This window comes from Chenopodium album, chromosome 14, assembly GCF_948465745.1.
Source record: "Chenopodium album chromosome 14, dcCheAlbu1.1, whole genome shotgun sequence".
NCBI lineage: Eukaryota > Viridiplantae > Streptophyta > Magnoliopsida > Caryophyllales > Amaranthaceae > Chenopodium > Chenopodium album.
Genome location: NC_137847.1, coordinates 47,489,770 through 47,516,844, shown reverse-complemented (window position 1 = coordinate 47,516,844; position 27,075 = coordinate 47,489,770). Strand labels below are relative to the sequence as shown.

General features: G+C 37.1%; 1 non-coding gene across 1 annotated transcript; it reads right to left on the bottom strand.

Annotated features, from left to right (window-relative positions):
- Positions 1–4,923: 4,923 nt before the first annotated feature.
- On the bottom strand, positions 4,924–5,034 carry LOC145580350 (small nucleolar RNA R71). Its single transcript, XR_014099413.1, has one exon. It is a non-coding gene; the product is annotated as a small nucleolar RNA R71 (small nucleolar RNA).
- Positions 5,035–27,075: the final 22,041 nt, after the last annotated feature.

The window sequence follows — 27,075 nt, the reverse complement described above, 5'->3', positions numbered from 1 at the left end:
GGTCAAGAAGAGAAGGACGGTTAATCAAAGACAACACCTTCATTTAAGTACTACTCTTCAATAAACCAATCCGTCAAAGATGGAAAGCTAAGAAAATGGCTACGCAACAGGAAGTTGATGAGTTGAGACAAAATATGACTAACTTGACCGAGATGTTCAAAACTCTCGCTCTTCAAGTCAACGACCCTACTAGGCAACAATAGCTTGAGCATATGGAAGAAAGCTTGAGAAAAATTTCCAACGACTACAAATTTCAGGGAATTAGCTCACAAGGGGTCTCGGTGGACAAGGAACTTCTTCCACAGAAGTTCAATGCCAATGACATCCCTAGATTCAAGCCAACTGACAATCCCTATTTTTATTTAAGAGCTTTCAAAACTATAATGAATATCAAGGGGATTGATAGGAAAGTTTTCCATTCGTTGTTTTCACTATTGATCTCTAAAAACTGTTTGTCAACAATGGTTTTTTTCCCTAAACAAAGAGAAGATCTCTTCTTGGGACTCTATAACAAACATTTTCATTGATAGATACAAGTGCAACATTCATGTTGAGACCGACCATAGAGAACTGGAGATGTTGAAACAAAAGGAGAACGAATGGAGGGAAACTTCTTCTAAGATGGTCGAGGTTCCTACTGAAAAAGAATCTGTGAGGATGTTCATCAAGAACCTCCAAGAAAAGTACTCAAAACATCTCAAATACCAAAGCAACTTGAGTACTTTCAAGGCTGTCTATGACATAAGAATCAATATTGAAGACGACCTTGCAAAACAAAAAGCTGCTAGCAACTCCAACAGTGGCTGGAAAGGAAAGAAGAACAACAATCCTTCTTCTTCCAAAACTACCCACTCAAACAATGTTGGCACCTTTAACTTGAATGAGGTCCCTGCCATGAACAATCAGGGGCAAAAGAATCCATTTAGGAGGAACTTCACACTTATTGGCATGAGTTATGACACGGCGTTTGATCAACTTCATGCTAAGGGTCTCATAACTCCTATTGGACCTCTTGGTGATCCACCGGTTGAAAGGAGGACGACTAGCTGATGAATCTATGTAATATATATTTTTATTCCTCATCCCATGGTCATATTTGTGCTTATTTGAGCTCTACGGAGCTATTTTTATTACTAATATACCTTTTCTAGTGTTTTTATAGAGTTGGTATTATTTTGTAGGAATTTGTAGATTTGTCGATTTCCGAGCTTATTGAGCCACTACAAAGATATTGGAGTTTAATTGTATTTTATGACCGTATATTAAATGGCCAAGGCCGAGCTGGATAAATTTAGTTCAATGATTAAGTGCTTAATTAAATAAGCAAGCTACAAAGTTCATATTACTAGTACGAACTTGTAGGGAATATTTCAAGCATTACCCCAAACTTGAACCCCACTGTGATCATACACTTAAGTATGGTGGTGTCCAAAGGCAATGAAGCTAGAGCAAAAGAGTCGCCAACAAGTTTTAGGAACTTGTAAACCGTTCACAAGGTGAAGATTACACCTCTTAACGATCCATGAGATCGTCAACTCCAAAAGGTCTTGAACCAAATAGGGTTCGGGGATAAGGGTACAAATCCAACCTAAAAGAGATTGAACCTGCCCTAATAATAGGCCTCTACTTTATTCTTCTCGTATTCATGTGCGCTTTCTGACTAACATGAAAACAACAGATTAACCCTAAACCTGTTTATCTATGTTGGTTGAATTTAATGCACAAGAAAACTATTATTGGCGATCACTTGAATTATAATCAGATTAACCTAAACAAGATTATTAATTATCTTATTAAGCGTGATTACAAGTACAAATTCCCTTTAAACATGCATAAAAGGCGTGATCAAGCAATAACAATGAATAAACATCAAGCAGCATGATAATTACAATAATCATAACAATTATAATCATGTTAATAATAAAGCTTAAATATAATAGCAAGATCCTAGGCATGATACTAACAAGATTAATAACAAATCCTAGCATGTCACTAAGCAATAAAAATCAAAGCTTTAAACCTAACATGGTACTAACATGATATTAGAAAAGAGTAAAAGGCACCCTAAACATGATACTAGAAAGCAATAATAACAACCTAAGCATGATACTAGGAATTAAACAAATTTAAACATGCTTTCTACAAGAATAGAGCAATAAGATTACATACTTTGATGCCTCGTATCTCTTTCTAATAACAAAATACACGCGTTAGTAACTTCAAGGAAAATACAAAATAAACAATTAAATTAAATAAAGATTAAAAAGAGATTAGGGACCAAACCCTCAGAAATTATAACCTTTCACGTCTAGGGCGAAGGCAACTTCGAACTCGGCTAGGTGTTTCTAGATCTCGTGAATGCGGAATTTTGTTTGTGAAAAGCTAGAGAGAGTTTAGAGAACTAGGTGATTGATGATAATTGATGATTGTGAATTGTAGATCGTTGATGAATAAAAACGGAGGTTCAGGACCCTATTTATAAGAAAAAAGTCCGGAAATAGGTAGAATTTGATAAGGAATAAAACTCCACTCTATCGCTGCAAAACCGACCTTATCGCCTGGCGACAGGGTCTGTCGCGTGGCGACTGCCTAGATTCCTATGCGCTTTCAAACACGGAGTCCACTTATCAATTAAAATCGGTTTGTAAAGTCCGTATGGAAACTGAAATCGTATTTTTCATAAAATAATAATTTATTCCAAATAAAATTCATCAAAATATAATTATTAATTTTAATCTTATTAGGATTAAAGAGAACCTTCTAGAGAATTCTAGAAGAATATAATTAATTCTAATAACTTTAGGAATAATAATTAGAGGCCCTCCCCTAGATCATTGGGCCGCATGTAAAAATCAAACCGGACCTAGTTTAGTATTTTGGCCATAACTTCCTCATTATTCATCAGAATTGGGCTTATAATATATCGTTGGAAAGCTCTTTGCAAGCCCCATCCAACTACACATTATTGGACCCTTGTCGTGGAACAAACTAAACTGGATTGGTTGTTTTCATAAAATAGAGTTGTTTTCGAAAACAGAAAGAAAGAATTTTTAATAAAAACCAACCGCAACACCTGACCTTTCACACTTTCACCTCATTCGATAATCATTTGACGCAAAAGGTATTCATCACTGGGTTTGGTTTTGGGGAGAAACATTTGGGTGTCTACAGAACCAAACAAGTATCATGAATTTTAGTAGATGAGCCAAATAGTGATTAGAGAGAGGTTTGGGCCTAAAGCAAATGGAAGGCTAACTCCACAAGAAGTCGGCTGCTGGGCGTGAAAAAGCAGGCCCGATCGGGCGGCCTAGTTTCCCGATCGGGCGAGTGTCTTAAAATCGAGTGTTTAAGTCGGTTTTGTTCCTTAGAGGCTTTGTTGTATAAAGCTGAATCTTCTAAACAAGAGATTAACTTTTTCAGATCTTTATATATTTTTTTTATGATTTTCATTACTACTGTAGGGATTTGGGAGTTGACTTTAGGAATAGTATTTACGGAGCTTTTCTTTAGATTTATTAGTTTTAGTCTTTTCTTTCTAGTTTTAGTTAAGCTTTTGTTTGATTTAAGTTTTTCCAGTTTTGAGTTTTGATATTCATGCCTTTCCAATTTCCATTATCACACTTTTATTATGCTTTTGTCTTTTGTTATTTTCAATACTAAAGTTTACGTTTTTCTTGTTTTCTTATCTTTAGTTTAGTTTTATTATTATTTGATTTCTTCTTTTTATTATTGTTTTTATTCATGCTTTATTTAATTGCTTTAGTTATCTTAGATTTAATTATGCATGAGTAGTTTAATTCTAGGGTTCTTGGGGATCCATGATTAATATTAAGGGATAATTTATTATTGTTGATTGTTAATGTTGTGGGTTAATTTCCTATTGATTGTTATAATGCTATGCAATTAGATTTGTGCAGGTTTAATTGTATGAGTTATGCAATATTGATTCGAGATTCGAGAGATGAGAATTGATGTTTGGGCTTAGTTTCAATAGGCAGGTTAATTTATAAATGGTTAAGTTAAGATTCGAGAGATGCGATTTAATACCGATAGATTAATACTGTGATTAAAATACGTAGCGAAACCCCTTTATAATCTGATTAATTTATGCATTGATAATTAGTTGTTATGTTTTATCGCGGAGTATTAATTTTTGGTGAACCTGTGACCCTAGGCTTTTTATTATTGATTTCTTCCTAATTATTTTCCTTAGTTTAATTCCCCTAAAAATAATTTTGTTACTTGATAATTTAGATTATAATAATTAATTAGGAGTAAAAGAACATTGTTTCCCTGTGGATTCGACCCTACTTCCCTATCTATTTTAGTTAGTGGTTTTAGGAATTACTTTTGATTAGGTGATACGACTTTAGCCTGTCAAAATTTGGCGCCGTTGCCGGGGAAACAGCTTTATTTTTATTTCTAATTATTTTTGTAGTCTAGATTATTATTATTTTTTTTGTCTCTGAGAACGCAAGTTCTTAGGGATAGTTTCTCATATTTATTTGTTTAGCACAGATCAAGAATCAGAGATGATTGCACCACCACCTCCTCCTGTTCGCAAGCTTAGCGATTATTCGCAGCCATCCCTGATAGATTTTCCACATCTTTCTCCTACACCTAATCTCGATGGAGTAAAATTCGAGATTAAACCCCAGTTTATTACTATGATCAAAAGGAAACAATTTAGCGGAGCTAAGGGTGAAGATCCAAATCTTCATATTTTGGATTTCCGCCAATATTGCAACACTATTAAGCAAACTGGGTCACTCAAGACCAAATCAGGGAGATTCTTTTTCCCTTTTCTTTATGTGGTAAAGCTAAATTATGGTATAATGGATTGAATAGAACCGCCCTTGGTATTACTGACTAGAGTACTCTTGCTTTGAATTTCTATAATAAATATTACCTTACAGAGAGGACAGCTTTATTGAGGAGTTCGATCCTAAATTTTGCCCAAGAAGCTGATGAAAGTTTATATGAAGCTTGGGAAAGATTTAAGGATTTGCAGAGAGAATGTCCCCATCATGGGCTAAAACAGTGGCAGATAATCCAAGCTTTCTACAACGAGCTTGGATATAATTCAAGAATGATTTTGGACTCTGCAGCTAACGGGAAATTTATGAATTTAGATGAGAATATATCGAGCAATGTTGTCGAAGAGATGGCTATTCATAATTCCCATTATGGGAATCCCAAAGGATTTGCAAACAAGGGAAAACACCAGGTCAATTCTATATCCTTTTTGCAAGCACAATTGACTTCTATTAGCCAGAAATTAGACAATATTAATAATTCTAATTCATCTTCCATTGCTAATGTTTCTGCTATTGGTACTAACTCTGCAATATTTTGTGATAATTATGGTCTTGTAGGTCATTGGGCGCAAGAATGTAGGAGTTCAATTGAGAAGATTAATGCTTTTCGAACCTATAAGCAAATTAGTCCATACTCTAACACCTATAATGCAGGGTTGAAAAATAACCAAAATATGTCGTACAATAGTACGAATGTGCTTAACCCTCTACCACAGGTACAACAACCACAGTAGAGGTATTACCAACCTCCACATTAGAGACCACAACAGGTTGTTACTCCTCCATCTGATTCTGGCCTATAAGAAATCAAAACGATGTTAGCCAATATGCAGAAGTACATGTAGAGTAAGGATGCACAAATTGATTCAATGTTAGCTCATAATAAAATTATAGATAATCAAATTGCACAGATATCCTCCACTCTGCAAACCCTCCAGCAGGGAGCCCTACCATCACAGCTAGTACAACCAACAGAATACGCACAACTAGTACAACCAATAGAATACGCAAATGCAATTACCCTGAGAAGTGGTTCACACTATAATGGGCCTCCTATGCCCAAATATGATGAACCTGTTACAACAAAAATTGCTAATCTTGATTCTGTTAAACCAAACAATGTTGTTACTAGCCCTGCAGGGCTCTAGGGTAAAACTAACTCTTTTGATAATTCTTTGTAGGGTAAACCCCAATATAAGAGTGGAGATGTGCAAGGTCCAGCTATCAAACTTCCATTCCCTAATAAACATTTAAAGAGTAAGTTAGATAAGTAGTTTGGTAAGTTTCTGGAGGTTGTAAAAAATTTGCAAGTAACGATTCCTTTCACAGATGTAGTTACTCAAGTTCCTGCATATTCTAAATTTATGAAAGAAATTTTGACTAGAAAAAGATATATTGTGAGGTAGAGACGGTTGCTTTTACTGCAGAATGTAGTGCTATATTACAGAATAAATCTCCGCCTAAACTAAAAGATCCGGGTAGTTTTTCTATTCCATGTCATATTGGTAATCTGTTGATTGACAAAGCTTTATGTGATTTGGGTGTCAGTGTCAGTGTTATGCCATTATCTGTGAGTTCTAAGTTAAATATGGGTAAATTAAAAGCTACCAATATTACTCTGCAAATGGCCGATCGTTTTGTGAAATACCCTTTAGGTGTTTTAGAGGATGTTCCTGTTAGAGTAGGTAAATTTTATATACCTGTTGATTTTTTTTTCTTGATATGGAGGAAGATTTGCAAATTCCGATTATTTTGGGTAGACCATTACTGTAGGGGCAATAATAGATGTGAAAAGTGGTAAACTTACACTATGTGTAGGGGATGATAATATTACTTTTAATCTAAATAATGTCCCTAAAAGTCCCATGTTAGAGGAAAAGTGTTATAGTGTTGATGTGGTTGATGTAAATAATTTTTCTAATAAGCCCCAAGCTCTCGATAGAGATCCCTTGGAGGCGGTATTCTGTGTTGCATCTTTCGTAGGAAAAGATATAGAAAGAGCTCTAAATTGTGTAGGGCTCGGGTTTGCAGATGAACAAGTGGAAAAAGAGAAACAAATTACAGAAATTGAGCCCGTAGTGAACGTTCCACCCGATCGAGTGATATTTGCACAATCAAGGGAAAAAACGAAGAAAATTGAGTAAAGGAAGATATTTCGTGCATCAAGTGGTGAAAAACCACCTGGTCGGACTTGGGATTCGGGCCCGGTCGGGCCACGCTCGCTCGGTCGGGCGCGAGACCGCGACAGCAAAACTGGCCAACTTCAAAATGCTATAACTTTTGCGTTTCTTAACGAAATTTTGTGTGTGACATATCATTGGAATGCTCTTCAAGTCTAATTTCCAATGCAATTATAATAATTCCATTATCTTTTGTATAAAAAACGTTATGAGCAAAACAGTGAACACAACTCGTTTTTGCCTTTTCTCTTACTAACACTTTGTTTCTTTTTTTGTCCAAAATTGTACCAAGGTGATACGACTTTAGCCTATCAAAATTTGGTGTCGTTACAATGCTTGGGATGGCGGTGGATAGATTTTGATGATGAGGGGTAGTCACTTGGATTACTAACTTCCCTTTACGCAAATGAGGACATTGTCTGATTTAGCTTGGGAGAATTTCTTGTATATATAGGTATTCTTTCTTTCCCTTTTTATTTTTTTTCTTTGGCGTGCCTAGTTTAGTTTTATTGCTTTCATAGTATATATAATATTGCTTTCTTAGGTTGGATTTATTGCTTTTAAAATATAAAAAAAATCCAAAAATACGTTCCAATGAATTATGAATCATGCTTTCCTGTGCCCCTTGATGAAATTTTTTTGAATTGTTTTGATCCTTGGTTATTGATGATAATATTGTGGATTAGTTGATCATGAATTGATATTTAATTGCCTTGAGATCTTAACATGCGTCAATTTTGCCCAACTACTTGTGAATATAGTGCTTGACTAGTAGATTTGGTCAGGAATGTTTGTTAGTTCCTGGTATGTCAATGAAGTTGAGTATTGGTTTTTAACTTTGAGTAATGTTTGTATGACTCGTTATTATGCACATTGAAGAGGACGAAGACGTTTGTTCTTTTAGGTGGCCTTCAGACGATATTAGATACATTTGTTCCCTTCTTGCTACCCATGTTGTTGCTTGTGCCCTTTTTATTGTTTATTTAGCCACATTACAAGCCTATTTAAGCCCCATTGGTTACCAGTCCCACGCTTGGCTTAGGGGAGCTATTAAATAGTGAGGTGAGGGAGTTGTTGTGGGCACATAATTAGCACAATTTGGTGAATTTGAGAAGTTATTTATTTGTTCTTATTTTTTGTGATTGGAAAAAATTGAAATAGGTGTTCAAAAGTTGAAAAAATTCCAATGTGAGACATAAAAGAAAACAAAGAGCAAAAGAATTTTTTTTTTTTTTCAATGTTCAAGTGTTCTAGTTGAAGGTTGCTCAAGAGAAAAAATTAGTTTCAAAGTAAGAAAAATAATCAAATTCAATGAAATTTTTTTTGTTAAGGTTTGTTTTTTCACTCAAGTTCTATAATATATTATATTTTTATGAGTGAAGTTATAAGTGTTGGAAAATATTGTGAAATATTGAATTTGTTTGTTTGGTGAATTTTTGTAGAGTTATGTCGGAGATGATTTGGTCATTAATTATTTTTGACCTTGGTTTTATTAGGTTTTGGCTCTCCAAAGTATAGCTTTACTCTCACATTTTCCCAAATGTTTCCTACCTTTTTCCCGAGCCTTACATTACAAGCTTTAAAGACCTTCCGACCTTTGTGCATAGAGTTGTATGAATGTGAAATTACTTGTTTATCAATGCGAAGAATGATTTGACATATTCCGAGTCGACTATTAAGTTAAGTGCATGTATTTTTAAACACACGAGTGCGTGAGTTGGGAGGGCATTGTTCAGATATAAAGGGGTGGTTAGAGAGAGATAGAGTGCTCTTGTGGTTCACTCTATTTGACAACGTGTGTATTTTGTTATTAAAAAGAGGTACGAGGCAACAAAGTAAGTTGTTTTATTGCTCTATATCTTTTGAAAGCATGCTTAAATTATTTTAATTCCTAGTATCATGTTAGGATGTTATTTATTGCTTTCTAGTATCATGATTAGGTTGCTTTCTATTTCTCCTATCATGTTGGTATCATGTTAGGGATAAAGCTTTGATCTTTATTGTTTAGTGACATGTTAGGGGTTGTTATTAATCTTGTTACTATCATGCCTAGGATCTTGCTATTATTATGCGTTGATGAGATTGAGATTATTATGATTATGATGATGATTGTTGTTATTATGTTGCTTGATATATTATTGTTATTTCTTGATCACGCCCTCTCTTGCAGGATTAAAGGGAATTTGTACTTGTAATCACTCTTAAAAAGATAATTAATAATCTTGTTTAGGCTAATGTGATTTTAATTCAAGTGATCGCCAATAATGGTTTTGTTTGTGCATTAATAATCAACCAACATAGATTAAACAAGTTTAGGGTTAACCTAATGATTGCATGTTAGTCAGAAAGCGCACATGAATATGAGAAGAATAAAGTAGAGGCCTATTTTTAGGGCAAGTTCAATCTCTTTTAAGTTGGATTTGTACCTTCATCCCCGAATATCCAGTCATGGTTCTAGACCACTATGGAGTTAGCGATCTCATGGATCGTGAAGGGGTGTAACCTTCACCCTGTGAACGGTTTACAAGTTCCTAAAACTTGTTGGCGACTCTTTTGCTCTAGCTTCCTTCCCTTTGGACGCCACCATGCTTAAGTGTATGATCACAGTGGGGCTCAAGTGTGGGTTGCTTGAAAGTATTCCCTACAACTCCTAAAGCGTGCGCAGCTCCACGTTGTTGCAAAAGTAGGTGTCGTAGAGATGCCCAATGTCACTGTTCCCGAGCCATGGCAACGAACACGATCATCAATGAAAACACACTGAACGTGCTCCAAAATACAGAGTACGCCCGTCCCACTCAGGGAACTCCCCAAGATTGGTGGACGTACCCTCGCCTGTGTCGACAGACTCGTCCTCTCGGTGAGCCCCACGAGAGCGTGAGCCGGAACCACGACGTCGAGCCATACTAACTACTTCCTCCATTTCTATTTACTTGACCTATATCCCTTTGGCACGCAATTTAAGGAAGAGATTAAAGAAGTTAAACATAAGCTAAATAAAAAAAAATTAATGTCATGAAATCCCAATTTATCCCTTTTATTGGTTGTTTTTTTTTGTATTATATATATCGTTTTTCTTCTTTAATTAACTCCTTAAATTGCGTGCCATGAGACTATAGGTCAAGTAAATTGAAATGGAGGAAGTATATTTTAACATAAAGGAAGTAAATAAAAAGGTTCTACAATATCTAAGGTTCTCTTAGCCGCATGATACTATGTTCATAAAAAACAGAGTACGTAGTACTAAACCAGAGCATGTTTTTTTATTCAAGAAATAACAACATTTCGGAGCAATCAAACAATTTCTTACAATATTATAGCAAATATTGTGACAAATTAAGCACAAAGAGCAAGCAAAAACATGAAGAACAAGCCACATTTTGCTGACGAACTCAAGATGCCCAACAATGGCAAAACGTTTGTTTCTTCACCAAATTAAGTCAAATAAGTCTCAAAACACTCCTAAGGTGATATACAAACATAAACAAGCAATTTCATGGCAAGAAAGTTGATAAAAAAATGCAAAACAAGCAAGAACATTTTCGGATTTTTCAAAAATTCGCAAATAAACATGCATGAAATTCTTCCAAATTGGGAGGAGTAAGAGCAAAACTTACATGGATTGGCAAGCTAGAGATTAAGAGCTTCGATTTGCGTGAAATTTGAACAAATTTGGTTGAGAAACCAAGGTGAATTTTCGAGCGAAACCGAGCAAAATGAGGCGGACAGCGAAATAAGGAAGAAGAAGGGGTTTTATTCCGAAAAACGCGACTCCATCGCGTCGCGATGAAACCATCGCGCCGCGACATAGCTGACGCGCCGCGATGACACATGAAAGCGCGCGTCGGCCTCCCTTTCTTTCAGCGATGTCATTCTTGGGCCCTATAAATGGCTTATGTGGACTTTAATCAACATTTTAGGTTCCTTGGTACGCCAGTTAGCCCCTATAAGCAAATTGACATGATTAGTAGTCAGCTCGATTACAATCGCGATAAGTGGTTGGCTTGACGACGGTCATCTCACTTTACTTAAGCGTCTAAGTATTGGCTCATCACAAGCACCGAGGTATTAGTTCACAAGCAAACGCAAGCGCCAAAGTACTGGCTCATTACATCTACAAATACGCCGAGCACTGGCACATCAAAATCACAGCAAATATTCAAGCAAAGCATTAGCAAATTGAACATCATTACAAGCAATGGTTTTCGACGACTTTCACTTAGGTGTAAAAGTTGTCAATCAAAATAATCAAGTCAAGGTATAAACGAGATTTTGGAGACAGCTACAAGCAATGGTCTTCTACAGCGGCAAAGTACTGTTGTGGCGAGGTAATGCCACAAAATTGGAGAAAGCTACAAGCAACGATCTTCAACGATGTCCCGAGGTATAGAGGAAATTGTCTGCAGCAGCAAGGTACTGTCGTGGCGAGGTACCGCCACAATAACTGAAGATAGCTACAAGCAGCGACCTTCGACGATGTTCCCTAGATTGAGGAAGATTTTCACAGCAAAAAATTGAAGATGGCTACAAGTAGTCACCTTCAACGATGGCGTTCCCTAGCTTGTGGAAGGTCGTCACTACAAATGCAACAAAATCAGTTACTTCAGAGACGTGTACTCAACGGTGCAAGATACACGTTTCTAACTCTCTTATCTTTTTAACTAACTCTAGTTTGCAGGTATCGGCATTACAAGAATGATTTAGGATCACAAAACGTTTTGAATCATTCTCCGTCCTATCGCTACTTTGAATTTTGTTTTCGAAACTCGGTCAAAGTGGGGCCTTCTACAGACACCTAATTGTGTCTCCCCAAAAACCAAACCCAGTGATGAGTACTTTTCACGTCATTTGATTATCGAACGAGGTGAAATGTGAAAAAGTCTCGTGATTACTCTATTTTTAATAAAAATATTTCTTTCTGTTTCTTTTCGTACCTTATTTATGAAAATGTCCAATCCAATTTATCTTGGTCCATGATATGGGTCCAATAATAGTGTAGTTGTATGGGGTTTGAAAAGAGCTTTCCAACGATATATTATAAGCCCAGTTTCGATGAATAATGAGGAAATGGGTGACCTAATGATCAAGTGGAGGGTCCATTGATTGTCATTCCTAAAGTCATTAGGTATTAATTTAATTTTCTAAAATAATCTAGAAGGTTATTTTAAGTTCTAAAGAGATTAGGATTAATAATTATATTTTTAGAAAAGATAAAGAATTTTAGTTGGAATAAAATAAGTGTTTTAAAGGATTTAATCTGATTTTAAATGATAAAGTACAGACTTTAATTATTCAATTATATTGGAAAAAGGGTTATGTACGACTAAAAATTATCCAGCGGCATCATCACGCTGCGACAGGTCCATCGCACCGCGACAGGCCTGTCGAGCCGCGATGGGTGCAGTTTTACTTCGATTCGAATTCTAATTCTTTTCTATCGTTTTCGGATTTTTTCTTTATAAATAGGGTCGTATTTCCCCGTTTTCAATCATCAATTATCATCTATTCTATTCTCTCTCTCTCTTTAAGCTAGAAGCTTATTCTTTCTCCCCTTTTCTAAACCTAACCTTTTCAAACACCATTCGTCCATCACGAGACTTAGACATACTTAACCAAGCTCGAAGTTGCCTTCACCCTAGACGTGAAAGGTTGATAATTTCTGAGGGTTTGGTCCCAAATCTTATTTCAATTCTTTGATTAGATTTACTATTTTCCTTGAAGTTACTAACATGTGTGTTGTTTTGATAGAAAGAGATACGAGGCAACAAAGTAAGTTATTTTATTGCTATATATCTTTAGAAGGCATGCTTAGATTATATTAATTCCTAGTATCATGTTAGGATGTTATTTATTGCTTTCTAGTATCATGTTTAGGTTTCTTCCTATTTTCTTTTATCATGTTAGTATCATGTTAGGAATAAAGCTTTGATTTTTATTGCTTAGTGTCATGCTAGGAGTTATTATTAATATTTTTAGTATCATGCCTAGGATCTTGCTAATATTATGCTTTTATGAGAATATTATTATGATGATGATGATTTGTTATATCGATTTATTATGTTGCTTGATATTATTGTTATTGCTTGATCATGCCCTCTCTTGCAAGTGTGGGATGCTTGAAATTATTCCATATAGCCACAAAACCAGAGTTAGTGCTATTTCCATCATCTTCCTTGTCAGTTTGCTTTTTCTTCTCGGATTTGTTGTCTGTCCGAGTGTACGTGAATTTTGACTTCAAGACGTACGAATTCAACATCCCCTTCTCGGCCAGTTTATCCAGCAACCTTTTTAAATTGATGCATTCATTCGTGTCATGTCCCACGTCCTTGTGGTAATGACAGTATTTGTTTTTGTTGCGGTATTGGGACGAGCCTCTCAATGGTTTGGGCTTCTCGAACTCAAATTTATCTTTGATTTCCATCAGGATTGAGTAACAATCCTTAATGAACTCATACTGAGGTTCGTACGTCTTGGCCTTTTTTTACTTTGTCTGCTGGCAGTCAGCTTCCCAGACTTCCTTTCGCCTGTTCCCTTCTTTTTTCTTCCCGGCCGAGTCTTACTGAGAAGGTTGCTTCTTCTCAGCCCGCTTGGCCGGTTGTTCTGCTTTTGTAAGCGAACAAAAATCAGATGCTTCGATATAGGCTTCGGCCTCCTGCAGCACGCCTGTGTACGTCTGAACCTTTTTCCTGCCTAAATCAAACTTGAAACCATTATGCCTTAACCCTTGGAAAAATTTCGAATAGGCCATTTCATCCGGCAGGTTATGAATTTGGGCTTTTTCTTGGTTTAATCTTTGCACATACGAACGCAACCCCTCGTTTTTCCCCTTGACGATCGTAGCCAGGTTTAAAGCTGGTCTTCCTTGGGGGAATATTGTACGAGAAGTTTCCAACAAACAATAAGCTGATAGTAGTTAAACAGTTGATGCACCCGGTCGAAAGGTTGTTAAACCAATTCTGCGCCACGCCCTTCAGGGTGTCCGGGAAGCATCAATGTAGGGAATATATCAAGCATCCCTCACTTGAGCCCCACTGTGATCATACACTTAAGCATGGTGGCGTCCAAAGGGAAGGAAGCTAGAGTAAAAGAGTCGCCAACAAGTTTTAGGAACTTGTAAATTGTTCACAGGGTGAAGGTTACACCCCTTCACGATCCATGAGATCGCTAACTCCATAGGTCTGGAAACATGACTGGATATTCGGGGAAGGTACAAATCCAACCTAAAAGAGATTGAACCTGCCCTAAAAATAGGCCTCTACTTTATTCTTCTCATATTTATATGCGTTTTCTGACTAACATGCAATCAATAGGTTAACCCTAAACCTGTTTATCTATGTTGGTTGAATTTAATGCACAAACAAATCTATTATTGGCGATCACTTAAATTATAATCATATTAGCCTAAACAAGATTATTAATTATCTTATTAAGCGTGATTACAAGTACAAATTCCCTTTAAACATGCAACAGAGGGCGTGATGAAGCGATAACAATAGTAATATCAAGCAACATAATAATAACAATCATCAATCATAATAATCTCAATCTCAAAGCATAATAATAATAGCAAGATCCTAGGGATGATACTAACAGGATTAATAACAAATCCTAACATGTCACTAAGCATTAAAGATCAAAGCTTCATCCCTAACATGATACTAACATGATATAAGGAAATAATAGGAAGCATCATAGAAACACACATGATATTAGAAATCTTTTTTATTACCCTAAACATGATACTAGGAAGCAATCAAACATCCTAACATGATACTAGGAATCAAAATAATCAAAGCATGATTTCTTTATCAAAATAACAATAATTAAAGCAATTACTTACTTCGATGCCTCGTATCTCTTTCTAATAACAAAATACACACGTTAGTAACTTCAAGGAAAATATTAAATCAAACAATTAAATAATAATCAAATAAAATAATTGAAATAGAGATTTGGGACCAAACCCTCAGATTTATCAACCTTTCACGTCTAGAGCGAAGGCAACTTCGAACTTGGCTAGGTGTGTCTAGAACTAATGTATGTGGAATTTTGTAAAAGGGAAGGTTTTAGAAAAAGAAGAGAGAGGGAAAGCTTCTAGCTCTAGAGATAGAATAGAGAGAGATGATGGTTGTCCATGAATGAAAACCGGGAGATACGACCCCTATTTATAGAAAAATAGTCCGAAAACGATAGAAAATACTTCAAGTTCTATACGGAATAAAACTGGCATCTGTCGCCAGGTGACAGACATCAGCGCCTGGCGACAAGATTAGCACCAGGTGACAGGCGTTAGCTCCAGGTGACAACCTTGTCGTCTCGCGCTAAGTCAGAATTAAAACGCGCTTTTCACGCAGAATCCTCTTCTTAATACGATTAAGCAGCTAATTCCACGTTGATCAGATTAAAATCATGTTTGTGACAAATTACATATTTTATTCAAAATAAAACTTTAAAATATAATATTAATCCTAATCTCATTAGAATTTAAAAGAACCTTCTAGATATTCTAGAAGATTAAAATCAATCCTTATAACTTTAGGAATAATAACTAATAGGCCCTCCTCTAGATCATTGGGCCACATATAAAATTCATTTTGGGCCAAATTTAATTTAATCCATAACTTCTTCATTATTCATCGGAATTGGGCTTATAATATATCGTTGGAAAGATCTTTTCGAGCCTAATCCAACTATACTATTATTGGACCCTTATTATGGACCGAACTAAATTGGACTGACTACTTTCATAAATAGAGTGTAAGAAGAAATATTTTCAAAAACAGAAAGAAGTATTTTTAATAAAAACAACCACATCACTAGAATTTTCACACTTTCACTCCATTCGACAATCAAATGACGTGAAAGGTATTCATCACTGGGTTTGGTTTTGGGGAGACACATTTGGGTGTCTACAGAAGCCCCCACTTTGACTGAGTTTGGAGAAACGCATGTTTCGAAAACAAAAGTCAAAGTAGCGATAAGGACGGAAAATGATTAAGAACATTCTGCAATCCTAAATCATTCTTGTAACGCCGATACCTGCAAACTAGTGTTAGTTAGACAGATAAAGAGTTAAGAAATGCGTATCTTGCACCGTCGAGCACACGTCTCTAGAGTAACCATTTTTGTTACTGCATTTTTGTGTTTTGACAACCTCCACAGTGCCTCGTGAACACCATCGTCGAAGACCATTGCTTGTAACCATCTTCAACTACTTGTGACAATCCTCCTCAGTACCTCGGGAACATCGTTGAAGGTGACTGCTTGTAGCTATCTTCAGTTTTATTGTTATAATCTTCCGAGGAAAATTATCGAAGACCACCGCTTGTTGATCCTCAGTGTTTTGCTTGAATATTTGCTGTGCAGATGTTTTGGGGGTGATGACAATCCTCTCTTCTTTAGGAATAGTTGCCAACACAACTCTTAAATGATGTACGACAATCCGATTTAGGAAAAGTTGTCAATGCCACGTAACAATCCATCCTAGGAAATATTGCCACGATGAAGCGACAATCCGTATTTTGCCAAAATCCAATTTTGGGAAAAGTTGCCAATGCTTCGTAACAATCTGTCATAAGAACCTTGCTACGGTTGATAGTCCACGTGTTGGAATATAACTCTTGAAAGCAATCCACCTTGGCAATTTGCCAATATTATGCGACAATCCTTTTGGGAAAATATTGCCACAATTGACAATCCGCGTCTTGGAACATTTGAAAAAACGAGTCTACTGACAATCCGTCTCGGGAAAATTTGCCACTACTGAAATGAATGACAATCCACGTTGGGGAACCTTTGCCGAAATGTTAAGATGATTAGCGACCTACGACAATCCTTCGGGAATTTTGCCATAGGGAACTTGATGCATGACAATCCAATCTCGGAAATATTGCCAAGGATTTGATGAATGTATGAAAATCCGAACTTGGAAAAACTTGCCAAAATAGAGAAGGAGCACGACAATCCATGCTTGGAAACATTGCTAGTTTGAGATGAAAATCCAATCTTGGAAAAATTGTCGAAGATTTGATGAATGTATGACAATCCGAACTTGGAAATATTTTCATTTTGGTGATGTGCTTGCTTTTGAACCAATGCCTTGGTGCTTGTAATGAACCAATGATTAGGCGCTTAAGCTAAGTGAGATGATCGTCGTCAGGCCGATCACTGATTGCGATTGTAATCGAGCCGACTATTAATCATGTCAATTTTCTTATAGGGGCTAACTGGCATACCAAGGAACCCAATCAATCAATATGACCATTTGACTCTAGTTGATTTGCTAAGTTGTTTGCGTCCTTTTGCTTCAAAATTTTTGTAAAGATCACCTGTCCGTCTGGGACCTAGTGTGCTTGCATTTATATTTTGGACTATAGGACTTTGCTCATGTTTTTAGGGTTATCCCGAGTTTTGGTGTACTTAACTCATAGTGATTGACTGACTTGAGGTTGACTCAATGTGTTTGGACACGACATGACTCAATGTGCATGACTCGCGTTTGCATTGTATTATGATGTGTTTGACTTAAAATGCAGAAAAGCAAAAAATTTCCGTCATTTTTCTGGACGGTACCGACTTTCTCCCGAAAAAAGAAAGACGCGAAAAAGAATCGAAGCACGTGTTTGAGGTGCATGTTGAATGAGCTTAGTTAAATGTATATGTCGATGTTGTATCTCATAGTGCAAAGATTAGTTCATCCTAGGCTATCTCAATTGTTAACTTGATGATGCAAGTATTTAGGTAACTTAGGCACGGAGGCTAAGTACTTCATACTTTGTAATGCAATAAGAATTATGATAATGAGTGATCTTGATATGACAAAGCATGCTTCAACGTTGTGTTAAGATTTCATGACAAAGGGTTCCTAAGGGAAGGATTATTTGTCTATGTATTTGTGATGTGTGTGAAAGTGACACTAAGTTAGGCCGCAAAGGCTAAGTGTATGGAAAAATATTTTGAAAAGAGTCAAATAGTGGTGACTCTTAGGCTAGGTAAGCTAACGATGTAGGGATCAAGCCCCCAAGTCTAGCTCTAAGTGGATAGGGATGAGCATCGGAGATCTCCTGATATGATCAATTAAGAATGTAATTATGATTGCAATTTTTATTACGGCCGCACCTCGATGTGAGGTTACCTACGTATCCGTTAGGAATCAGGCCGAACGTAGCTCTAGCCGAACCTCGCACAAGTATGTGTATACCTCAAAGAGGTCTTTGAGGGGTTGTAACGTGGTTAAGCTAAAGGTTAAAGAAGAAGGGGATAAAGGCTCAAGACCCTAGATAAGCCCCCAAGGTGTACAACCTTGCTTTTGAAATCTTTATGCTTAAGGTTTCCTCACTTTTTAATTCTCTTTTGTTTATTATTTTTTGCGCTCTTTTTCCTTTTTCTTTCTTGCTTTTGCCTTTTTTTTATTTTGATAAGTGTGGGCAATCACGATCATCCGGTCTATCACTCACTTGGCATTCATGTTTCTCAGGCACGGTATCGAGCACTCGATAAGAGACGCAATCTGAGACGTGTTCATATCAAAGATATATTCATATCAAAGACATTGGAACACTTTCCCTTATGCACACTTTTATATATTTTTTTTTCTTTTGGAATCACTCAAGCTTTTATTTTTTGAAAATTGTATAAATTGCACATCATCCCATCCCAAGGTTAGGTAGATATGGGTCGAAGAAAGAAAGGTCTATCGTTAGACGAGGCTCAAAGTGGTTTATCAAGAAAGGATTGTATATTTGAAGGGTGAAAGGTAATATGATATGGCTATAAGGGGTGCCTCTAATCATAAGTATACCTTGTGCTTAGTTCGACATGGATTTTTTTTTATGCAATGCAATGCGATAATCATATGCAAGAAAATAAATGCTCATTTTATTAAAGGGAAAAGAAAGATCCTACAAAATAAATCTAATGGAAAATAAAAGGTGCCTATGCTAGACTTAATAGGGATAGAAAAAAAGAAAAAGAGGTCATGAGATCTTGTCATTGAAGCTCGCCTCGTGTCTTTTGCTCTATCATCATCCGGTCTTCTTGCTAGCTAAAGGCAATGGGATCTTGTTTGCTTCTATGAGATCTTGAATGAGATTTTGAAATCTGAAACATTCATTTGTGGTATGACCATTTTCTTGATGGTACTTGCAATAAAAGTTGGGATTCCATCTCGAAGATCGCTTTTCTGGCATTGGATCTTCAGTAGGGCCAATAGGTTTGATTAATCCTTGATCATAGAGACGATCGAAAGCAACATCATAGGTCATTCCAATGGGTGTGAACTCTCTTTTGGGTTTCCTTTTAGATCCTTGATTTTCCATGTGGTCAAAGGTACTAACATTGTTACTAGAGTAGGTGTTTTCGGAAGAAGAAGGATAGTCGTTCTTCTTTCCTTTCCAGCCACTGTTGTTACTACTGTTAATAGCTTTCTATTTTTCAAGGTCATCTTCGATTTTAATACCTATGTCATAGACGGCCTTGAAAGTATTCAAATTATGTTGATATTTCAAATGTTTCGAATACTTGTCTTGAAGATTCTTGATGAACATCCTTACAGATTCCTTTTCGGTAGGAACCTCGACCATATTAGCGGAAGTTTCCCTCCACTTGTTGAAGAAAGAAGTGAACCCTTCGTTTTCTTTTTGCTTTAACATCTCGAGTTGTCTATGGTCAGTTTCAACTTGGATGTTACATTTGTATCTATCAATGAAAGCGTTTACTATTCCGTCCCGAGTAGAGGTCTTTATCAAGAGAAAAGAACCAATGTTGACAAACGGTTTCAAGAGATAGCGAGAACAAAGAATGAAAAACCTTCCTATCAATCCCCTGAATGTTCATTATGGTTTCAAAATCCCTTAAGTGAAAATCACTACAAGAAAACAGCCAAATAGCGACGGACTTGTTCCGACGGACACTTTATTCCGTCGGAAAAGTCAACTTTTCCGACGGATTTTTATTCCGTCGGTTTTTTCCGACGAATTCAACAATGTCGTCGGAAATCCGTCGGAAATTTCAGACGGAATATAAATCCGTCGGAAATTTTATACTTTCCGTCGGAATTGACCTTTTCCGACGGATAATAAGTCCGTCGGAAATTTCCGACGGATTTCCGACGGAATATTATTAAAAAAAAAAAAAAAAAAAATTAAAACCTTGAAAACCCTAAATTCACTTCCGCCTCTTTCCCCTTCTCCCTCTGTTTTCCCCCTTTCCCCTTCTCTCTCCTCTTTCCTCTCCTTCTCTCTTCGTTCTGTCATCCTCTCCTCTTTCATCTCCTCTTCTTTCTTCTTCTCTTTCATCTCCTTCTTTTTCTCTGTCGTCGTTCTCCTTCTCTCTCCTCTGTCGTTCTCCTTCTCTCTCCTCTTCGTTCTCCTTCTCTCTCCTCTTCTTCTCTAACCATTGGTGGAAATGATTAATCTGGGTAATTTATGGTTGTCACGGTGTAATTGATGGTTGTCACGGTGTAATTGATGGTTGTCATGGTCAAATTCGAGCTTGAAATCCTTAGATCTAAAGGTTTCATGGTCGAATTTGACCGTAATAAACCAAATTCGAGTGTAATTCAAAGCTTCGGTGGTAATAAAGATAGGTTTTCTTGTTTGTGTGGTATTTTTCGATTTTATTGTCTCAATTTTCGTAGTTTTGGGTTGATTGTCGATTTTATTGTCTCAATTTTCGTGTTTTGGGGTTCATTTTTGGTGTGGTGGTGGTGGTTTGAAGGTGGGAAGGGGCTGGTGTGAGTGTGGTGGTGTCGGTGGTGGTGTTTGAAGGAGGGATAGGGGCTGGTGTTGGTGTCGGTGGTGTGGGTGTCGGTGGTGGTGTTTGAAGGTGGGAAGGGGCTTGTGTTGGTGTCGGTGGTGTGGGGGCTGGTGTGGGTGATAGGTTAGGGTGAGGGTAAGGTGGTGGTGGTGCTGTGGATAGGTTAGGGTGGTTGTGGTGATGTGGATCTGGGTATGGGTGGTGGTGATGTGGATCTGGGTATGGGTGGTGGTGATGTGGATCTGGGTATGGGTGGGGGTGGTGCGTGGTTGGGGTTGACAGGGGTGTTTTGGGTGGTTGGAGGTGGTGATACGCCGTGCCGGTGGTGGCACGGTGTATTTTTTTTAATTTCTTGAAAATGTTTTACGACGGAATTTCCGTGGGAAATTTCCGACCGAATTCTAAATTCCGTCGGAAATTTCCGACGGACTTTTCCTGTGCAGGAACATGTCTCACGACGGTAATTTCCGTCGGAATAGTGTTTCCGACGGAAATTTCGTCGGAAAAGGTCAGTTTTCCTACGAACGGTTTTCCGACAACCATTTCCGACGGAATTCCGTCGGAAACACCTTTTCCGACGGATTTCAAGGTGTTTTCGACGGAATTTTTCCGTCGGAAATGGGCTTATTTCTAGTAGTGAATAAGGATTGTCCGTTAGTTTGAACTTAGGATGTCGTTGGCATTGAATTTTTGCGGAAGAAGTTCCTTGTCCACTGAGACCCCTTGTGAGCTAATGCCCTAGAATCTATAGTCATTGGAGAGTTTGCTTAGGCTTTCTTGCATGAGCTCCATTTGTTGTTGCTTCACAGGGTCATTAATTTGAAGGGCCATAGCCTTCATCAATTCAGTTATGTTAACCATGTCCTTCCTAAGTTCGTTGACTTCTTCTTGAGTTGCCATCATCTTCTTAGCTTTTATTTTCCAACTAATTGGTTTGTCAAAAGGTAGTACTTGAACAAAGGTGTTGTCCTTGATTAATCTCCCTTCTCTCCTTGACCAAGTGCTGTGAAAAGGGAAGTTATCAATACTTTTTGTTAATTATTTGACTCAAACTCTATTCAACATGCAATAGGTGGGAAGATAACAAGGAAGGGAATAGGAATGATACGCATGGAGAAAGCATGTAAGAGAGTGGAAAGATGAAGGAATGTGAATGTAGAAAGAATGTGGAAAGCTATACAAATTTCCGGAATAAGATGGACCCCCAACTCGAATGACGGAAAGAGCGACTCATGCATGAACCTAAGACATGGTCATGATGACATATACACAAAGTGCGTGCTAAGACTAGTGAGTGTAGGTGACATGTTTGACTCGTGTTATGACCATGGGACTAGACTATGTGACTAGATTGATTAAACTAATTAATTAGACTCGTCATGAAGACTCGAGCAGAAACATGGACTGTCCCCGGAGCAACAGGACTGTCACCAAACGCTAAGGACCAGCGCCAAACGACGACATAGTCGCCTGGAGTTAATTACTAGCGCGTGGCGCTACAGTCCAAACCTCTGCGCCATTACTGGCACATTGGTCTGGGACTATTTCCCGTATTTTTACTTCAAAGGGATAAGCCTAAAGTCATACTAAGTCAAGTTTGATCAATTTATTTAGACTTTACTCATTTATATTAATTAATTAATTAAGCAAAGTCCTTTAGTCATTAATTAGTTTATTTAGACTCATTCACGAGTCAAACAAACGGTTAGTGTAAACACATACAGGTTATGCACAAACAAATAATGCACAAGTAGTCAAATGGTCACAATATGATGCAATGAGTTTGTAACCTAACCATGGCTCTAGTTCTCTAAAGTTCAGGACATGGGTTAGTCAAAGAGGGTCCATGGTTATGAGTCCGGATGCACCGCGCGGAAGCCTTACCTTAGGAAGGGTTGGCGCGTGTGGATGGGACCCCGCGAGTTAAACTTGCTTCCACGGTTTGGTGAATTCAACAAACTCGGATGTACCCTCCGTTGCCAGGAGCGTTCGATTGGGTAGATGGAGCGTGAATTCCCAAAGTGTTATGGCCATATGTAGAACACATATGGGTTTCAGAAAAAAGGGAAAAACTCAATCAGGAAGTAAAACCGAGCAAACAGTACTAGAACTAGTCGAAACAACAAGGTAGATTTCTGGCTCAGTATTGGAAGAATTTGGCGCTAGACTACAGTGCCTGTCGCCATACGATGGCACTGTCGCCAGACGACAATTACTGTCGCTAGGCGACAAAGCCATCACTTGGCGATGCCGCTGTTTCCTCAGCGCTAATTCCTACATGCTTCGGTAGCTTTCTGTTCTTGAATTTTCCAGTTTTTCACAGCGTTATTTCGATTTTAGTTGTGAAAGATATTTCCCTAATTTCCTACGTGTAAAATCCTATGTTTTTTGACGCATTACGGATGGTCTTTCCAATGCGGACATTTGTATGCATATGTCAATAATGTTAATCAAAATTACGCACATGAAATACTTAGAACTTTTCGAGTCTCATCCACTCATTCTAAATTATAGCCAAAATAAATTTTAGGAATTAAAATAGAAATCCTCCCCAGTGGAGTCGCTAAAAAACTGTAGGGAATATTTCAAGCATCCCACACTTGAGCCCCACTGTGATCATACACTTAAGCATGGTGGCGTCCAAAGGGAAGGAAGCTAGAGCAAAAGAGTCGCCAATAAGTTTTAGGAACTTGTAAACCGTTCACAGGGTGAAGGTTACACCCCTTCACAATCCATGAGATCGCTAATTTCATAGGTCTGGAACCATGACTGGATATTCGGGGATGAAGATACAAATCCAACCTAAAAGATATTGAACCTGCCCTAAAAATAGGCCTTTACTTTATTCTTCTCATATTCATATGCGCTTTCTGACTAACATGCAATTAATAGGTTAACCCTAAACCTGTTTATCTATGTTGGTTGAATTTAATGCACAAACAAATCTATTATTGGCGATCACTTAAATTATAATCATATTAGCCTAAACAAGATTATTAATTATCTTATTAGGCGTGATTACAAGTACAAATTCCCTTTAAACATGCAATAGAGAGCGTGGTCAAGCGATAATAATAGCAATATCAAGCAACATAATAATAACAATCATCAATCATAATAATCTCAATCTCAAAGCATAATAATAATAGCAAGATCCTAGGCATGATACTAACAATATTAATAACAAATCCTAGCATGTCATTAAGCATTAAAGATCAAAGCTTCATCCCTAACATGATACTAACATGATATAAGGAAAGAATAGGAAGCATCATAGAAACATACATGATATTAGAAATCTTATTTATTACCTTAAACATGATACTAGGAAGCAATAAAACATCCTAACATGATACTAGGAATCAAAATAATCAAAGCATGATTTCTTTATCAAAATAACAATAATTAAAGCAATTACTTACTTCGATGCCTCGTATCTCTTTCTAATAACAAAATACACACGTTAGTAACTTCAAGGAAAATATTAAATCAAACAATTAAATAATAATCAAATCAAATAATTGAAATAGAGATTTGGGACCAAACCCTCAGAAATTATCAACCTTTCACGTCTAGAGTAAAGGCAACTTCGAACTTGGCCAGGTGTGTCTAGAACTAATGTATGTGGAATTTTGTAAAAGGGAAGGTTTTAGAAAAAGAAGAGAGAGAGAAAGCTTCTAGCTCTAAAGAGAGAATAGAGAGAGATGATGGTTGTCCATGAATGAAAACAGGGAGATACGACCCCTATTTATAGAAAAATAGTCCGAAAACGATAGAAAATACTTCAAGTTCTATACGGAATAAAATTGGCATATGTCGCCAGGTGACAGACATCAGTGCCTAGCGACAAGATTAGCGCCAGGCGACAGCCTTGTCGTCTCGCGCTAAGTCAGAATTAAAACGCGCTTTCCATGCGGAATCCTCTTCTTAATACGATTAAGCAGCTAATTCCGCGTTGATCAGATTAAAATCATGTTTGTGACAAATCACATATTTTATTCAAAATAAAACTCTTTAAAATATAATTATTAATCCTAATCTCATTAGAATTTAAAAGAACCTTCTAGATATTCTAGAAGATTAAAATCAATCCTTATAACTTTAGGAATAATAATTAATAGGCCCTTCTCTAGATCATTGGGCCACATATAAAATTCATTTTGGGCCAAATTTAATTTAATCCATAACTTCCTCATTATTCATCGGAATTGGGCTTATAATATATCGTTGGAAAGCTCTTTTCGAGCCCAATCCAACTACACTATTATTGGACCCTTATTATGGATCGAACTAAATTGGACTGACTACTTTCATAAATAGAGTGTAACAAGAAATATTTTCAAAAATAGAAAGAAGTATTTTTAATAAAAACAACCACATCACTAGAATTTTCACACTTTCACTCCATTCGACAATCAAATGACGTGAAAGGTATTCATCACTGGGTTTGGTTTTGGGGAGACACATTTGGGTGTCTACAATTGACACCATGTGGCATCATCCACACTTTGAACGTACATTAAGTTCCTTTACAAGGTGACATGCTCTTCTGGGTTGCCCATACCATCATAGGCACCGACAAGTACGCTCTTCACCTTAGCTGGTTGAGGAGAGTTGAGAATTTCTTAAGTAAATGGAGGCGGCTTAGCTTGTCACCAAGATTTAACAGACGCATCTGCCAATCAATGGGCTGAGGTTGTGTGGCCGGTCCGGCCAGGTACATAGCCTATTCGAACGGCTGGCCATAATGCCTGTATTGTCCGAAGACAGGGGGGTTAGGTGGCATGATTGCATTGAAATTCTAGGGGGTCTGATATTGAAATTCTGGTCGAGCTGATATGTTTGGAAAGAGATGGGTTTGAGAATTCATCCGGAATTGTTGGAGTAGAGGCAGTGTCCGAGTAGGCTGCTCATTCCCGTTACTTGTGTCATATATATTCTCTTGCATCTTTCCAGCGCTGAGACGGCTCAGGCTCTTCTCTTTGAGGCTGTCTGGTCTGCCCCCTAGCCGATTATGTTTTCTTAAGTTAGTGTAGACACCCAAATGTGTCTCCCCAAAAATCAAACCCAATGATGAATATCTTTCACGTCACTTGATTGTCGAACAAGGTGAAATGTGAAAAGTCTTGTGATGCGGTTGTTTTAATAAAAATACTTCTTTCTGTTTTTGAAAACATTTTTTTCTTACTCTATTTATGAAAGTAGCCAGTCCAATTTAGTTTGGTCCATTATGAGGGTCCAATAATAGTGTAGTTGGATTGGGCTCGAAAAGAGCTTTCCAACGATATACTATAAGCCCAATTCCGATGAATAATGAGGAAGTTATGGCCTAAATACTAAATTGGACCCGAAATGAATTTTATATGCGGCCCAATGATCTAGAGGAGGGCCTATTAATTATTATTCCTAAAAGTTATTAGGATTGATTTTAATCTTCTAGAATAATCTAGAAGGTTCTTTTAATAGTATTAGGATTGATAATTATATTTTAAAGAGTTTTATTTGGAATAAAATAAGTGTTTTATGATAAATCCGATTTTAATTTGATAAACACGGAATTTGTTGCTTAATCATATAAAGAAGAGGATTCCGTACAAAGCGCGTTTTATCTTTTAATTAGCGCCAAACGACAGAGTCTGTCGCCAGACGACAGAGTTTGTCACCTGGCGCTAATGTCCGTCGCCTGGCGCTAATGTCTGTCGCCTGGCGCTGGTGCCTGTCGCCTAGCGACAGATGCCAGTTTTATTCCGTATAGAACTTGAAGTATTTTCTATCATTTTCGGACTATTTTCCTATAAATAGGGGTCGTATCTCCCCGTTTTCATTCACCAACAATCACCAATCATCTATTCTCTTCTCTCTCTTCAAGCTAGAAGCTTTCACTCTCTTTTTTTCTAAACCTCCCCTCATACAAAATTCAACATTTACAAGTTCTAGAGACACCTAGCAAAGTTCGAAGTTGCCTTCGCCCTAGACGTGAAAGGTTTATAATTTCTGAGGGTTTGGTCCCAAATCCCTATTTCAATTATTTAATTAATTGTTTATTATTTCCTAAAAGTTACTAACGCGTGTATTTTGCTATTAGAAAGAGATACGAGGCATCCAAGTAAGTAATTTAATTGTTATTCTTTTGATATAGGAATCATGCTTTAATTATTTTGATTCCTATTATCGTGTTAGGATGTCTTTATGATTCCTAGTATCATGTTTAGGGTAATAACTAAGATTTCTAATATCATGTATGTTTCTATGTTGCTTCCTATTCCTTCTTATATCATGTTAGGGATAAAGCTTTGATCTTTATTGTTTAGTGACATGCTAGGAGT